This window comes from Athene cunicularia (assembly GCF_003259725.1).
Source record: "Athene cunicularia isolate RWA chromosome 2 unlocalized genomic scaffold, athCun1 chr2_part1, whole genome shotgun sequence".
Lineage (NCBI taxonomy): Eukaryota > Metazoa > Chordata > Aves > Strigiformes > Strigidae > Athene > Athene cunicularia.
In genome coordinates, this window is record NW_020799095.1 from 49254780 (window position 1) to 49272846 (window position 18067).

The window sequence follows — 18067 nt, forward strand, 5'->3', positions numbered from 1 at the left end:
AATTGTTTTTCTTTGTAATCCAAAAAAAACCCATTAGATTGTTCAAGTTTTTAGGCAAGAGTCTTGCAAAGACACAGCCTTACTGGTTTTGACAGCTAAAGAAGCTTATGTTCCATCTTGTTCCAAGACACTTGCTCTTCTGTGATAATGAACTGAGTGAATGGCAGTTTCCAGGTTGCCTGAACAGCCATATATGTGCAGGAGATTTCTAATAGCATTGAGGCTTTGATTAGGCTGATAAATCTGGAGGTATATTTCTCGCAGTTCTATATGAATCTGCCTAGCTACAGAATTATATTAACCTAATCTTGATGCATTGACATCCCAGAATACTTTCTAGTCTTTTGTGCAAGCCTGTTGACCATTATTCTCCTGAGGATTTATATAGCAGCATGAGAAATGAGGTACCATAGTAGTTATCACAGTATGAGCTGTCACCTTTCTGTTCATGGAACTCAATGATGTTTGCATCCTGGAGTGCCTGAGCAATGATCTTGTTATCCCATCTGATGGCAAACAACTGCACCACTTCTCTGTAAAACTAGACATGTTTGTATATGTTAGCAGGGTGCTGGTGACTCCTGCTCCTGCACCCTCTAACGCTGATAGCTAAGCATTTCTGCAGTTGTGGTGGTTGCCAGCTGCTTCTGGCTGCAAACCTGTGAAGTTTCAATCAGTGCATTGGTAGAAAAGGCAGGAAGAGACACTAACCAACCTCCAAAATGCTTTCAGAATAAATAGATCCATTTGACAACTTCCCTCCACTTGCCTCTCTTCACTTAAAAGTAGGAAAGGTTTCGGGGCTGTTTTGCCAAGTTGGATTTCTACACCTCAGGTTTTCCTGCTCACTTTCTTTCATGCCATATATGTTACCTGCTTCAGTGTCTGCTAAGCGGCTGCAATATTGCTGACTGCATGGCTGATTAGGGCAGTGGAAAATGACTTGCATTAATGTTTATTGTAGTGGGACAGAGCCATCACAGCCTTTGCACCATACTCACCATGGATTCGTCTGTAATTTACTTGAGCAAGAAGAGTGCACAAATTCTCATAATTAATCCACAAATTCCATAATTCATCCAACATAATGTGATTCCTCTGTGGAACCACAGCCCTGTTTCTCTGATCACAGGCAGCTTGTATGAATGATATTTTCTTTAAATTAGGAAACCAGAAAAAATACTGAGAACAGATGAAGCAGAGATAGCTATTGAACATGAATACACGGGCTTATAACTATACCCCATATTAAAGTGGCTTGTTTGAAAGACCATGTTATAAATCCTTGGAACGAGCTGGAAAACTAAAAATCAGAGACAAGATGTTAGCATGTAGCTAATAGGAAGTTTTGAAAATTACCTATCATCTTCATGGCATAATCAGTTTTGGGAATACCATCTGACCTACTCCATGTGCTACACCTTTAACTTTTCTTAACATGAACTATATTTTGTTCTGAACATCAGAGAAGTGTTTGACAAGTGGGAGTTGAGGATGTTTAGACATAGTAAAGACTGTCAAAAAATGATGGGATACACAGACCCATGTATTTTGAAAAAATCTATAGCTATGTTGCACATAGGTGCTTTGTGTTTTGGGGTATCTTGCACAGAAAGATGTAAGGGAATTGTTCTCTGTTTACCAGATTTATGAGGTTAGATTTTCTTTTGCACACTGAGTGAAAGGAAGAAGCATTTTATCTATGACTTCTATACATGTGATTCTCTTTGTATTGCAAATATAAGGACATCGACCTCCTTGAGGAAGTCCAGAGGAGGCCACGAAGATGATCAGGAGCTGGAGCACTTCCATTATGAGGACAGGCTGAGAGAGTTGGGGTTGTTCAGCTTGGAGAAGAGAAGGCTCCAGGGAGACCTTATAGCGGCCTTCCAGTAATTAAAGGGGGCTACAGGAAAGATGGAAGGAGGTTTTTATCAGGTAGTGTAGGGGTAGGGTGAGAGGTAACAGTTTTAAACTGAAAGAGAGTAGATTTAGATCAGATATAAAGAAGAAATTCTTTACACTGAGAGTGATGAGACACTAGAGCAGATGGCCCAGATGAGCTGTGGCTGCCCCCTCCTTGAAAGTGTTCGAGGCCAGGTTGGACGAGGCTTTGAGCAACCTGGGCTACTGGAAGGTGTCGCTGCCCATGGCAGGGGGGTTGGAACTAGTGATCTTGAAAGTCCAACCCAACTATTCTATGATTCTGTTCTATGATTCTATCAGTCCCCAGATGGCCTTGAAAGGTATTTGCTCAGAACAGGCATTATGCATACAAATAGGTATATAATAGTATCCTGGAATCTTTCAGTTAATTTAAAATGAAGCTCACTGCCTGGGATATATCACAGCTGACTCCCTACTGGTTTTACAGGCCCACCATAGAGCTGAGGAGCAAGAACCCAGGTTCTCAGTGTCTCCAGAAAGTAGCTTTATTCTTTGTCAGAACCAAATTCTCACCTAGTGCAAACAGAGCTTCTAATGCTGTGTGTGTAGGAGGCAACATTAGCCACCAGAGCTGACACTACTGTTCAATAAATGCCAGTGGAATAAGGAGAGGAGGGGGATTCTTTGGAGGAGGTATCAATGTTTCCTAGGCAATGCTGACAAAAGCATGCTGCCTCTAATTGGCTGCACTACAAATATTTACAGCTGTGAAAAGAAGTTTGCTGATCCCACGATGGTAGCCATGGTTGCCTATCTTTCTAGCTACTGTTGTGCTGGTGAGAAACACTGAATAGGTGGCACGAATCCCTCACTGCTTTTGTCACAGGAACATTTGCTGACAGAAATGTAGAAGCCAATTAAGCTCTAAAGCTTCTGTGTGTTCTTCTGGTGAGCTTCGCCATTTGTCCTGTTCATTAGCAAAAAAATCTTAACACGAACAAACCCATGGTGAGGGGCTACAACAAATCCAGGGCTTGTTATCATTTATATTGGTTGTGTGCTTATAAATAAACTATTATGTTTCAATATCAATGTGTTGCTCTACAAATTCAAATTCCCATGCTGGTAGTGTCTGTTTGCAACCCTGTGGACTCAATCAACCCCTTGAAGTGGAAATGTTGGTGCAATATGTTTTAACATTTGTTCTGAATTTACCAATTGCTTTGTATGTGTTCTTACTCCTGATGGGAGGAACAGAAGAAGATTGAGCCAGGCTCTTCTCACCGGTGTCCAGTGACAGGATAAGATGCAACAGGCACAAACAGAAATACTGAAAATGTCCTCTAAATGAAAGAAAAATTTTCTTACTGTGAGGTTGTTCTAGGACCATACAGGTTGTCCAGAGAGGTTATGGATTCCCCATACTTGGAGATATTCAGAACCTTACTGGATACAGTCCTGGGACACCTGCTGTAACTACACCTACTTGAGCAGGGTAGTTGGACTAGAAGATTAAAAGGGGACCCTGCCAACCTCAATTGCTCTCCACCTGACTGTCTCTAAATTAGAAAAATATGGGTTTGGCGAATGGACCACTTTGTGGATGAGGAATTGGCTGAATGGCCACACTCAAAGAGTTGAGGTCCATGGCTCACTGTCCAAGTGGAGACCAGTGACATGTGGTGTTCCTTGGGAGTCTGCATTGGTACAAGTGCTCTTTAACATTTTTGTTGGTGACATGGACAGTGGGATTGAGTGCACTCTCAGTAAGTCTGCAAACAGCACCAAGCTGAGTGGTGTGGTTGACACACTGGAGGGAAGCGATGGGCCATTCAGAGGGACCTATAAAGGCTTGAGAGGTGGATCTGTGTGAACCTCATGAAGTTCAGCAAGGTCAAGTGCAAGGTCCTGCACATGGGTTGGGGCAATCCAAACACAAATACAGGCTGGGGGATGAGTGGATTGAGAGCAGCCCTGTGGAGAAGGACTTGGGGGTATTAGTGGATGGAAAACTGACTGTGAGCCAGTAATGTACACTGACAGCCTAGAAAGCCAACCACATCTGGGCTACATCAAGAGAAGCATGGCCTGCAGGTTGAGAGAGGTGATTCTCCCCCTCTACTCCACTCTCTTGAGACCTGGAGTCCTCTGTTCAGCTCTGTTCAGCTCTGTGACCCTCAACGTGAGAAGGGCATGGACCTCATTCAGTGGGTCCAGAGGATGCCATGAAGATGATCAGGGGGCTGGAGCACCTCCCCTGTGAGGACAGGCTGAGAGAGTTGGGGTTGTTCAGCCTGTAGAAGAGAAGGCTCCAGGGAGACCTTCTAGCTGCCTTCCAATACTTAAAGTGGGCCTACAGGAAAGATGGGGAGGCACTCTTTATAAGGGAATGTAGAGATAGGATAAGGGGTAATGGTTTTAAAAGGAAAGAGGGTAGATTTCAATTAGATATAAGGAAACAGTTCTTCGTTATATCTAATCTGGGTGGTGAGACACTGGAACAGGTTGCCCAGAGAAGCTGTGGCAGCCCCCTCCCTGGCAGTGTTCAAGGCCAGGTTGGACGGGGCTTTGAGCAACCTGGGCTACTGGAAGGTGTCCCTGCCCATGGCAGGGAGGGTGGAACTAGTGATCTTTAAGGTCCCTTCCAACTCAAACCAGTCTATCATTCTGTGATTCTGCAATTCTTTGAACATGTTGTTGATTTTGCACTTTCTATTTTAGCATTGTAGTGTGTTTTGTACATTATGTATCTTATTTTAAGTAATGGTTCTGATGTCCCACAGAATGAGCCTGCAGGCACAGAAGGTACATTGACTACTTGGTATTACACACTGACATCTTGCACAATAACAGACTTTATAATCCCCAAGTCTGCATGCCTGCACCAGACTGCACACTCATTTTATGAGTTGAATGGGAGTCAGAATATGCCTGACAGATTTTCAGGAAATGAAGCTGGTTACCCATGAAAATTCTAATCAGAACACTGCCTGTTGATAGTTTAATGCTCTAGCAGACGAAGGTATGAAAATTATTTGATCAGGACTCTGAAATAATGCCACATTTTTCAATAGGTGAATGTCCCCAGAGGCTATTCCTTCCATGCTTCAGATTTCAGCAAAATACCATTTTTTTAAAATTAAAATCCGGGCCACAGAATTGCTTGGAAAATTGAACAGTATTGGTTGCTAGTCAAGGACCAAAAGCCTGAATGTTTGTATGAGCTTGTCATAGGCACTGTAGTGGGCAAGACTTTGCATAGACATTTAGTGCTGAATGTATCTCTTCAATCAAATAAAATGTGGGCTTCAGTATTGTGCTGATATATGTTCTCCATTTACCAGCCAGTTCTTGAAAGTGGTTCACAAATGCAACGTGAATTATTAACATCTCTTTACTTTCAATTTAGCTCATGAAATTTCTCATGAGGTTTGTGCCTTCTTTCTTAATTGTAGTGCTTGGATGGGCTTCTCATAGTTACTGCTGTCAGTGTTGAGTCTTGAGCTGAGACTGATGTTGCTTATGACTTGATATGTGGCATAATGTGGCCACTCATGTGGCAGAGCTTTCTGTAAATATGCAGTGTAGTCTTAATAAATTAAAGATTAAGCTTATGTGTTGATTTTGTGTGTCAACAGTTTGTCAGGAGAGAATTCCATAGTGGTTTCATATGCATGTAGTTTTTGACATTGTGAATTAGGTTTTAACTATTGATGAATTATCCAAAATGTACATGTGTAAACAAATGTGATTTTGGTGGTGACTCAGAGCACAGACAAATGAGATCATAAAGATAGATATCTCATTGACAAATTAACAAGTTTGTACTCCATCTTTCTCTAAAGTTCTATTAAGCTATTATTGTCTTTAATAGCATTGGAAATCTTGTGTATCTTCTCACAGAGCCGTGATTTTGCCTCAGCCATGACACATTACACCTACTTGCAAGAGTTAATTATTTCCTTTGTCTCTTGGGCCATATACTCTGTGGGTAGCACTTCAGGAACATATAAAAAAAATTTGTTTCTTTCTTATTCAATTTATTTCATTTTTGTTGTGATCTTTTTCCTAACTCTGTGCCATGTTTTAGACTCGTTGTTCATCTGCCTTGAATTTATTCCATACCATTCCAAATTGAGGCTTACATGACATTTTTGACTGAAGGATCTCCAAATGACTCGCTGCTGGAAGCACTAACCCTTCCCGTGTATTGTAAATGGAAATAGAAACCAGTTTGACTCAAGGGAGAATATATCTTGATAAAATCTTTGTTGCTCTTAAATTGGTTGTTGTACTTCCTGGCACAGGGAGAATGAGACATCATCTTTCTCAGGTTGCATCTGGTTGCATGCGCTTTACCTGCAGAGAGGTGAGGACCATCCCACCTGCCTGCTAAAGGTGATCCCTTTCTGTCCCATTTCATTTGCTCTGGCTGTGGTATTTAGTTGCTGTTCAGTAATTTCCAATTTTGTTGTAATGTCTGCCATCATGTTCAACAGATTCTCTGACTGGATGGCTACAAAAAGATGCATATGGGTATATGAGCAGAATATATAAGCAGCCTTCCATCGCTAACTTATTTTTTATTTTCTCCTGACGTTTGTGACAACTACCCTATTGCACTTACCTGGGCTCTACAATGTGCTGCAGCCTTTTTATGATAATACCTGTTTTAGAGACACACATGAAAGGTTTTAGCTTTAGTAGTATTGTCTTACTTAGTATGCCTTTCCAACATAGTCATTATTCATTCACCTATTCCTTGATGTGCCCCTATGTCACATTTTGGTGTCATAAGCTCATGTCCCACACACCCAGAAAAGCTTTATCTGTTCCAATTTCCTTCTTTCCTTTTTCTTCTAATTAGTTAGCTGCATCACTTCCTCCATAGTAATTTCTCAGATCTCCTTCAATTCTGCACCTATTTCTTGCAAATAGAGCTCCTTATGTTCTGTGCATTGTGTAGTGTTTCTCTGACTCACTCTTCATTTTTAATATATATTGTTAATCAACAATACTTCTTTTTGACAGTTACCACTCCATCACTGTGGGCAGTCACTTTTCTGGTTTTGAAATTTTGACTCCCCTCTGCTACTTGGTTGGAGCTTCTTTTCTAGTCTCTAGCTGCCTTAGTGTCATATCACATCAACATGCTGTTTGAGCTTTTTCCAGATCTGTGTTAAATCCAAAACACAACACTATACCAGATACTAGGAGGAAAAATCATTCTCCCCGGCCAAACACAGGACACAATCCATGGTTGTCATATTTGTATTTTCCCCGCAATGAGGTCAGGTCACTTGGAGTCTCTCTGGCAAGCCCAGATAGACTCCGAGTTACAAGTAATGCTGTGGGTGATGTAATTTCTTCCAGCTCCATGACCACAGCTGACAATTCTGCAGCTCTGCAATTCTACATGTCTGCAGATCTGCAAATTTCACTGCGCTGAATGAGCATGATAAAAGCCTGATTAATTTCTCTAATGGAATTAGAAGGCAAGAACAATTTTAGGTTTCCTTTTAACACACTCTAACAATCCACTAACAAAACCAACTTGCTATGCTTCAGCATCCAATTCCCTTTCTCTTAAGGCACTTTCTCCAGGAAGGTGGGATTTGCCCCTTGGAAAGAGGCAGTCATGGGTTTACCAGAAAACAGTATATATGTTTATGAGAAATCTCCCTGGGGATGTGTAGGAGTTGCATTTAAGTTCAGACCCTTTTCCTGTGCTCTTGCCTGAGATAACTAATTTTGTGCCCAGCTTTGTACGCTGCTGATCCTGACTTTGCCTTGCTGACATCTTCTTGGCTTAATCTTGTCTCTGTCACATCACTACAAATTTCCCTGGTCATTTAGGTTCTTGGATGATGATGGCTGCTGTTCTTGGACCTGCTTTGTTCTCCTTGCTCAGACAATGAGGGACTGTGCCCTTGATGGTGAGGGAAATGCCTTGCCTGCCTTTCTGTCACCCCTGGCTCACCTTCCTTTATAGGGCTAACCCACTACGATTGCTCCTTTACAATGGGATAGTGGATGGATCACTTTTCCTTTCTGCTTGGAAATCAGTAATCACTAGACATAGATGCCATACTGCAGAATGATTCCACATGTGATACTGTCATTTTTCCTCATAGTAGGCTCCTTACTATGGAAACAGTTCACACTGCCACATTGCAAAGTACTGTTTGATAAAGAGGATGTTAATGGCCTGTTTCACAATATGCATATTTCCTGTATCATCAGTATAAATGATTTTTTTTTCTACATATATCCTGTATCAGTGTTGTTCCCAGACCTGTTTCTAGTTCAAAAACTTCTACGATAGCAATTTTGTTTTGAGTTAGACTCTAAATATGAAGTTAGAGTGTTCAGGAGTAAAAGCCTCTAGCTCCTTTACCTTTGGTGACTGATAAAGAGAACGACATTTTTTATTCTGTGTAACATTTTCAGCACTGTCTAATCATCCCAAGAAGTATTTCAGGGTAGAGACACCAAAAATGAAGGAAAGCTCAGTAAGTAACTGCAGCCCTGATTTTTGAGTATTTCACTCTTTATATAGTGATTTCAAAGAAGTTCAATATGGTCTTTAGCAACCTGAGCTGTTTTTGTTTAGTTCAGGATTTTTTTATGTTTATACGTGAGAACATGATCCACACAGATTCATTTATGCTTTTGGTGATCAGATCTGCTATTCTAGGCAGCTCCAAATGGGAAAAACAGAGATGTTAAGGAACTGAATATTAGCCAGCAGTCATGATGCAGAGGTATTGTCTCAAATCAGCTTGAAATATTTAGGATGGGGATGGCTTCATCTCACAGTTACAGCTGTGTTAAGAGCTGTTAACACAATATAGTTAAAAGACTATTCTGAGTGGTTTTAGGAGTGACCTTACTCAATGCCAGTTAATTAAGAGCTGGCTGGCATACAATATCTGACTTCTTTGCTGTCAAACTATGAGATCTATGTGTAGGATTTATTTCAACTAAAAGTCCTTGTTGTCTTACAGACTTATGTGTAAGAGTCAAGCTTTTCTTGGGATAATGCTTTCCTGAAGATAAACACAACTAAGCACCCAATCTTCTAAATACTTACCTTCATGGACTTTCTGGTTTTTAAGTGCCAGAGTAGATATGATGACTTGCTAAAACTGTCTATCTTTCTAAAAGTGTCTATCTCTTTTTTTTTTTTTTTTTAAAAGAATTACAGAGAATTAGCTCAAAATGGACTTTTAAATGGCTAAAATAGTAGGACGTCTGCTTTATATGTATCCAAACACCTGTAATAGCAATGAAAGACCAATAAACTTTCGTTCAAACAGATAGAGAAGATATCTTGACTGTGGAAGGTATGGAGTACTCAGACTCTGGCTTCCTGGCTCAGATGGGTGCATGGTCCTTCTGTTCTCATCCAGGTCATATTTGCTACCTGTTACACAATCTATTGTTATTGCCACTTTTCCTGTGGTATGTCCCTCTGTTACCCAAAAATCATGAAGAAGTATGAGGTAGCAAATAATGCTATGGGAGTTGTAACTGTCTTCTTTGATTCTCTGTCACTTGTTTTAAAAATGGGGAGTTGTGTTGGTGTCTGTTCAAAGGATTTTACACGTAGATACTCATCCCTTCATAGGTCCACAGATTGTTTGAAGTACCAGTGATAGATGGGAACAGGAAAGCAGCACAGTGATATGGATTTTCACGTGTTGCAACTTGATACTTCTGCCATAGCTGAATTGTGATTTTGCCTTGAATTTAGATGTTCTAGAAACCTCTAAAAACTTACTGAGGTAAGACCACTTGGAATGGTAGTGGAATTTAACAGTGCATATCTGATGGCAAGTCTGAGTGATTCTGAGTTTGATAAAGATCACCTCATCTCATAACACCAGAGTTTCTCTGTCTTTATTCATAAAGCAGCCAAATAAATATACTTCAGTTCACACTTGTGTCTTACTAACTTTTCAAGCAAGGTGATCTTGATCTTGTAAAATTGTTTTTCTTTTTCTGTAAGAGAACTTTGTCAGCGTGCAATTGAAATTAAAACTTGTTGTGGAAGAGAGAAAAGATGTTGAAAAGACAATGCCAAGTGGAGGTATTCTACAGCAACACAGAGAGGCCTTTGAAACAATGCATTGCTTCTTGCACTGAAGTAATCCTGGAAACCAGTGAAAATGAACCTGTTTTACAAATCACGGGAGAGAAAAAAAGAGTCTGTGTGCAAAACCAACATTTTTTTTCTGATTCAGCTGTCTAAACAAGGCCAACAATAACATTATTTGAAAGATGGGATGCTGTATGAGCAGTACATGAAGAGATTGGATTTTCCACCTAATGAAACCAAATTGCTCTAATGCTGCCGGCAGCTGAATTTCTACAAACACACATGGAAACGACTCGCTGGTAGGAGGCAATGGGCTTTGGATCAGATCCTTAAAAGCAGTAACCATGGAGTATGAACGACTTCTTTAGCATGCTAAGAACAGAGGTATAAAACAGGTCCGGTCCTGATGTTATCTTCAGTTCTTCCCCTTCTGTGCCCAACAAGAACAGTGACTAGTGTTACAAGTTTGGTTGCAGAGCTCTGAACAGATGCAGTGTAATTATTTCGTTTGTGAATCATTTAGGCTCATCGTTCAGACTAATCATCTTTTCAGCTATTTATAGGTTGCAGCTGCCAACTGGAAAACCAGCAAACATGGGAACAGTAGAGAAAAAACAGAGTTTCTTAAGGGCCTGTAAGCTACAACTGAATGTTTTAACTGATCATGAGACAGAGGTAGTTATTCGTCTGTAACATAGTTTCCTTGTCAAAAAGGCTGTGGTAATACCACAATAACCCCCACCCCAAAATACAGTTACCAGGGAGGAGAACCATTTTCTTACATTTTCTGTGTGAATCTTCATTTAAGGATCTTTTCTGATCTGAAAAGAATCACCCAGAGGGCAGTAATTAAAGAATTTTCTTCCATCAGCGTAGTTGATGGGAAAATGCAAACACAAAGATGGTTTTTCCTTCAGTCTGTTTCACAGAATCACAGAATTATAGAACTATTCAGGTTGAAAAAGACCCTTGGGATCATCGAGTCCAACCATCAGCCCTACTTTACAAGGTTCTCCCCTACACCATATCGCCCCACAAGACTACTCATTCTGTTCAGCAGGAAGGTGATGGGATTTATACAGAAGTACTGCATAAAACTGCCTTGTATGCTACATCCTTCTGAAGAAATAGGAAGAGAATGCTTCTGCTCTGAGCTGTGGGAATGTTTAACGGTTAGACTAGATGATCTCCAAGGTCCTTTCCAACCTAGTTGATTCTATGATTCTGTAATGTCATTTTAGGACCAGGGCCTGAAAAACTACAGTTTTTACCTCTAATATCTACAATATTGATTTTGAAAGTTTCCTTTCTTGTTTTCTGAAGCGTGATGGTGCTGTACTGCTAGTCTCTGAGTCAGTCTTCCTTGGTGAGTCTTAGAAGCTCTTCCCTATGCACTAAATGAGCACTAGATCTTCTTATTTTTAACCTTTGCTTCCATGATGAGAAGAGACAATGAATGACATTATTTTTGTTTGTATTCATGCTTGAACAACTAGTAAAGGAATCAGATTCAACCTGCTTTCTCTCTCTGTTTGACTTTCCATTCCTTCAATTGCTATGTGACAAGGCAAGAAATAACCAAATCTGCACGTACTTGCAGTTAGTAGGTCAAACTATTTAAGTCTTTTTCTTACTAGTACAAATGGTTGGCACTAAGGTTTAGATCTTTATTGGTTTGCCATATGAGGTGGATAAGACTGAGACTGACTCCAGGACAGGGATTTCTGTGAAAAATCCTTGTAAAGTCCCAGAGAGAAAATACACCTGCAAGAAATTCACTTCTTTTGAGATGATGCTCTACTTAAAGCAGAATTAAGGTTTCAGCATCTGATGAATGGAGAGCTGTCCTCTGCTTCTCCCAAAGGATTTGTTGTGGTAGAAGGCAGGATTTATTTATTACCAGTCAGTGTGACCTCTCCAGGTCTCTGGTGACATCACCACCATTTCTATTCTTACCTTGAGATAGTACCACTAAACTGATGAGTTAAACCAACAGAGAGGTGAACCATATTAATCTGAAATCCTGTGAAAGGTAAAATCTTGAATTCAGCCTTATAATCTGGCCCTTCTCACTGTTGTTCACACTTCTGCCTCTACAAGGTGCTTGTTGATGTTGGGCTGAATCAATCTAACAGCTTTCTAGGCACTGACTAATGACTTCCTGCCTCACTAGCTGGCAGAGGAAAGTCAATTACTTTGTTAGCTGAAAATTTAATGTTATGATACAACACCTACTATATTGTTCTTTCATTTAGAAGCTGTCTGGAAGTTGTCACAATTCTTAAGCTCAGTGTCCTGAATATGGGACATACATGGTAGAATCCATTTATCCTGAATTGAGGAACTTAAAAGTAAATGTCAATTTTTAAGCTTACTTTAGATGTAGGGAAACAAATAAGTTTTTTCAGAGGGAAGTTTCTCTTAGAATAAGACAGGTAATTTTGAGGACATCAAACAAATCAGCTCTAGAGGTATTTTTTCCAGTGACTATAAAAGAAGTTTGTAGTGAATAATTTAATAAAATTATTAAATCAGCTATACTGTTATTTTTCCTTGCTGGTCATGTCTGAATCCTTCAGGAAAGTCACATGGAAAAAGATCAGCCTGTGGATGAATAGCTTTTTTGCTTAAACCCTACTTGGTAGGCAATGGAAATATGCCTTTTGTTCATCCCCTTTTCCCAGAGGAAAGGTAGACACAGTTTTATGTACTCCTTCTTGTCTCACCATCTGTATAGGGAAGAGCATAGTAGGGGATAGTAGATTTGGTAAATTTCTTTCCTCTGTGTGTATGAACATGTAATAAGTTCTACAAGCACTAGTGATACTCTCAGATTTTCTCTTCCAGTAGTGATACTCAGCAGCTTGTTGCTTCATTGCTTATTCATGTCAAGGAGCTCTTCAAGATAAAAGACAGAAATACATCAATAAAAATAAATACAAAATAATTTTTTTAAAAAATCAACAGTTTCAAACTGTGGATCAATAACTTTCACAAAGTCATGTTGCTGTGACAATTTATCAGCCTGTTGAAGATGCTGATAATATGCTTAAAACATTTCTGAGTTACTATTAATAATTATACTCATCAGCAATAACTAACATAGGCAAGTGTTGGTTAGTTGTACAATGAGATGTGGGAATGAGCATGGCACAGGAATAGATTAATTGAAAACTTATGGGTTTTTTTTAAGGTGACATCACATTTAGTGTACTAATAAAGAAAGTGAAGAATGAGCATTTCAACACTGTGCATTCATATAGAATCACCCAGAGATACTCAACATATTTCCATTAAAGATGAAGCCCATGTGAAAATGTGCCTTGCTTTGAGGGCTTGCTGAATATTTAAAATTCACTGCAGTTTAGTTATGGTTCAGAAATATTTACAAACCTCTGAAGGACACCTGAACTTGTTTACATAAGACTAGTGTGCTGCACTTCTCCCTGCATTCCTCCTGTTGCTCTTAGAGTACTTGACAAACCATTAAGAATTAAACATCCTGTTGTTTGACATTGATGTTCTGAGTTATGTAGGCACTTTGGGTCTGATCTTACTCAACCGGAGTAAAATGGCTTTTTTTCTGCCAAAGAGAAGACGTGCTGATTTTTCATGCTGAGGATTTGATCTCAGTGGAAGAGTTACTACATGGAGGGCTCAACTTCTTTTACAGAAAGGTCTACTGCAAACTCAAGAACCCAGTTGAACGATACGACAGGATTTTGAAAGCAGAGACTGGGGTAGTAAGAAAGTCCAGACAAAAGTTATTTTCCCTCACCATACAGACAGAGGAGGGGGCATATCAGGGATGCAACTCTGATCAAATAAACAACCTGATCTAGTGAAAGATGTTCCTGACTGTGGCAGCAGAATTGGACTAGATGATCTTTAAAGGTCCCTTATGACTGGAACAGTTCTGATTCTATGATTCTGCGCCCGGGATAGGACTAAGGAAGTTTTTGTTTTGCCTTATCTCATCTACCTTTATGGTTGGCAGGTTTTAGACAATTGTCAGACTTATCCTTCAGCTAATGAAGAAAATCCCAAGTTTGTCCTCAGTAATATATTGAAGGCGGGTCTTATGGCAGAGAAGTTTCTGGCTCATACACATACCTCCCACCTCAACTGGTGACAGTCCAAACTCTGCCTCAAGATCCTCTCTCAATCCTTGCAGTACTGCATGTTGTTGATGTTGGTCACAGAGCTGGGCCAGGGATCTTTCCATATGAAAACCAAATGTTTGAACCTGAACTTGAACTTCTTTCTGTTTTATATTTATAGTTGAGCCCTTCCTCAGTAAAATTATTCCATATTTCAGTGGGAATTTACAATGGTAATTAGCTCTCTGAGTCTGTGAGACCTTATGATCTGTTAAGATCTGTAGATCGGTTAAGATGGGAATATCTGACTCAGCTTCAGACACTTGTATTTGCATTTCTTTATTAACTACCCTCAGACTGTTTTGGTCCATATGCAAAAATAGATGTCTGCAGTTCTTCACTCATCTAAAATGATTATTTAGCTGGTAAAGCATGAAGTGAGTTACCTTCTGTAGGTACATTGGTTTGGTTTGGTTTGGTTTGGTTTGGTTTGGTTTGGTTTGGTTTGGTTTGGTTTGGTTTGGTTTGGTTTGGTTTGGTTTGGTTTTATCATGAGTGTACAGGGACTCTGGGTAGCTAAGGTCAGCATCCAGTCTTCATATTTTTACACAGTTCTGCTGTTTTGCACAGTTTAAGTCAAGTCACTGAAGTGTTGTTTAGCCTAACTTGCAAATATTAAACACAAGCAAATCAGTTTACTTGAGGCAGTGACTGAACTATGCCTTTCAAAGAGAACAATGCATAAGAAAACTGGAGGCTTGGGTTTCTACTGTATTTAGATAATAAATTAAAATTGGTACATATTTAAATATAGTCATTATTAATGCATATATGTTCATATGACCAGGTAAGAATAACTCACTTCACAAGAAACTATCAGTGTTTCTGCTTACTATCATGTCAATATGACTTTAAAAGCACATTAGGGTCATGTTCACTAATGATTTTTTTATCATTAGTTTTTGTGTGGTTACCGATAGCACAAAATTGTTTCTTGCACTTTCCTAGGTCTCATGTGACGTGGCTTTTAATGCATATTTGGTCACTATTTGAAGTACTCACTGAAACTGGCATACTCCAAAGGGTTATTAGATTTTCTTCTCCTTTAAAGAGCCAAAAAATTGTCATAGATTTAGCCCTAAGGCCTATTTCATGCTCTCCTGAATTTAACTGAATTGCTCTAGGAATTGAACTAATCTCATTTTAGATGTCCAAAAATTGCTCATCAATTTCTTAATTTGTCTGTCATTTACAGGCAGTAGAGAAAAACAGGTACCCTCCAGATGTTCAGCTCATTTCAGGGTTGGCATATAAGACAGAACAGCTGAGTTGTTCTCCCATAATGCTTTTTTTACTCTTCTGACTCCTAACAGCATGGGGTTTGTACAGTCTGTCACAGATACTCAAATATCTAGTTCAGGAGAGTGGTATAGCTTTCTAAACTGTTGTCTGTATATAATGGACAGTTCATGGACAGACATGTATGCATAGAAAAAAAATAAATTTAAGTGTCCTAATCTGTAGCTGAATCCCTCTGCTGAAATATCACATGAATCCTACCTTAGAAATACCAGCTTCTTTCCTGGTTTTGTAACCTAGAGCACTAAATGCAAATATGTGCATGTTACACAAGATTCAATCTCTTCTCTTTGTTCAGGACAGCTTAACTAGGTGAGGTGCACCTACCTAACCATAAGTACCATGGGTCATTTGAAATACCTTGGGATATACAAAGCATTCACCTGGTACCAGTGTATATGATACAGGATTAAGTGGATAGCCACAAACTAAAGTGGCAGCCAGATGTCAGGCAGGTACAGCACCTAAACTGGCACCTAAACTTATGTGTAACTATCCCATCCACTGATTCTGACTTATAAAACTGACTAAGAGCAAACCCAGGATGGTGTTGTCTTCTCTTGGGTAGTTGGATCAATTAGTCTTTCCATGCAGTCATAGCAGGGTACAGGGCAATGATGCCAGTGCTAGACCAAAATATACATAAATATTGCTAAATATTTTTAAATCACTGTTGATTTCTTATTTCTGCTTTGACCATAGGCATTTTTGTATATACAGCTAAGATTAAAATGATCAGTCTACTGGCAAAAAGAAGTTTGGAGTGAACATTACTGCTTCTGGAACAACTTTGATGTATTCATACATGTTTTTATAGGGAACTTGAGAATTTTTACTCCTTTTGAACTGCCAAAGGAGCTATTAAGCAAGTCAAGAAAGGTTGTTTCCTTCACACTGTTTATGGCAGTCCTTCATGTAAAACTGTGAAGTAGGGTTTAAATACTCACTGTAGATGGTGTCAAAGGAAGAAGGATTATCAAAAATATCTATGTCAGGTTGGCTAGGTGAGAGAGTTTCAAATATTAAACCAATGGGATGAAACTACAGTTTCAGACAAAATTATTATCACTGCAGAACATCTCTTTTCCTTGACTATCCAAGAACTGGGCAGTAAGTAGAGGCACATTAATTTATTCAGCACCTCCACATAGTAACCATACAGAAGGACTAAACAAGATCAGCTGAAATGGTTTCTGGATATCACATTTTCTCCACAAATAGTGAACAGGAAGATTCTTCAGCAGAGAAGACAACCTCATCCTCCAGCAATGATCTAGATGGTTCTTGAGTTTCCTAAAAGGAACTGGAGCCTGGAGGAGAGAGGGTTTGGGGGGACTTATTGCTGTCTACAGCTACCTGATTGTCAGCTACAGAGAAGACAGAAGCAGGCTCTTCTTGGAGGTAAATGGCAAAAAGAAAGAGGCAATGGATAGACATTGGAGCATGGAAATTTCTAACTGGATATTTGGCTGTTAAGCAGAGGTGTTAGTATTTCTCTTTTTTAAAAAATATGAGAATGGTCAAACACAGGCTCCGTAGAGAGTCTGTGGAATCTACATCCTTGGAGGTGTTCAAGACTCAACTGGGTATGTTCCTGATCTGATTAGTCCTCCTCAGAGCCAGGGGTTGGACTAGTTGACCTACCTCTAAGACAATTAAATACTTTTTTGCATGTTCTAGTACCACAAAGAACTGTTGAGACGTTCTTCTATATGAAGGTAAGACTAGAGGAGAATATTGTGTGTAGTGTTATTTTGTCTGTGCCTCTGTGCTCAGGGCAGTTAAGGCTGGGATAAGCAAAAAGCAAGAGGAAAACTTGGAAGATCAGTGTAACTTGCATAGACTTAAGTGGAAACAGGACTTCATCCGAGCATGTAAAAACGCCAGTATTTCTTTCTGACATTTTCTGGTATGTTTTCCACTGAATTTAAGGCCTATTGAGTTTTTAAGTCCATTTACTGAAGCATACCATAAATATATTTGCTTTCTCTCCTTTCCTGCTTCTCTGATTTAAAGTAGTTTAAAAGTCATTTGAAAACTGAAAGTCTGTCTTGACACCCACTTTCCAAAATGTCAAGGGACTGAAATAATAGGTTTGTGTGCAATCACAAATCTTACTATGATTAATGCATCAAACCATTGCTGGGAATTGCCTCAATACCATTTAAGTACTCTTCAAAGCAAAGGCATACAGACTGAAACTTAAGAGGCTTCTCTCTCTTTGTACATCTCTGGGTATGTGTTTATCGAACCTCAGTGAAAAAGGCTTAGTGAATTTGCTTTTTTCATCCAAGCATGCTTGACAGCTAAATAAAAATTCCTCTGGAGAAACATCTTTTGATAATTCTGAAAGATAAGTTTGTCTTGTAAAGATTATAAAAGCATTATAGACACGGTTATAAATGTTTTATATGTGATACTACTAAAGAAGTATTGTAATCTAAACCAATAATATGAGAGGATTCTTAATCTAGTTGCAAGCCATATGAGAAATGTGCAGAACAAGGGCTTGAGAAAGACCACCCAAGTTATCACTAAATACAACACATGATTTGGAAAAGACTTTTTTAAAAAAGTGTATGAAGAAATGCATTAGATCCAGCAAGAAACCAAATAACAA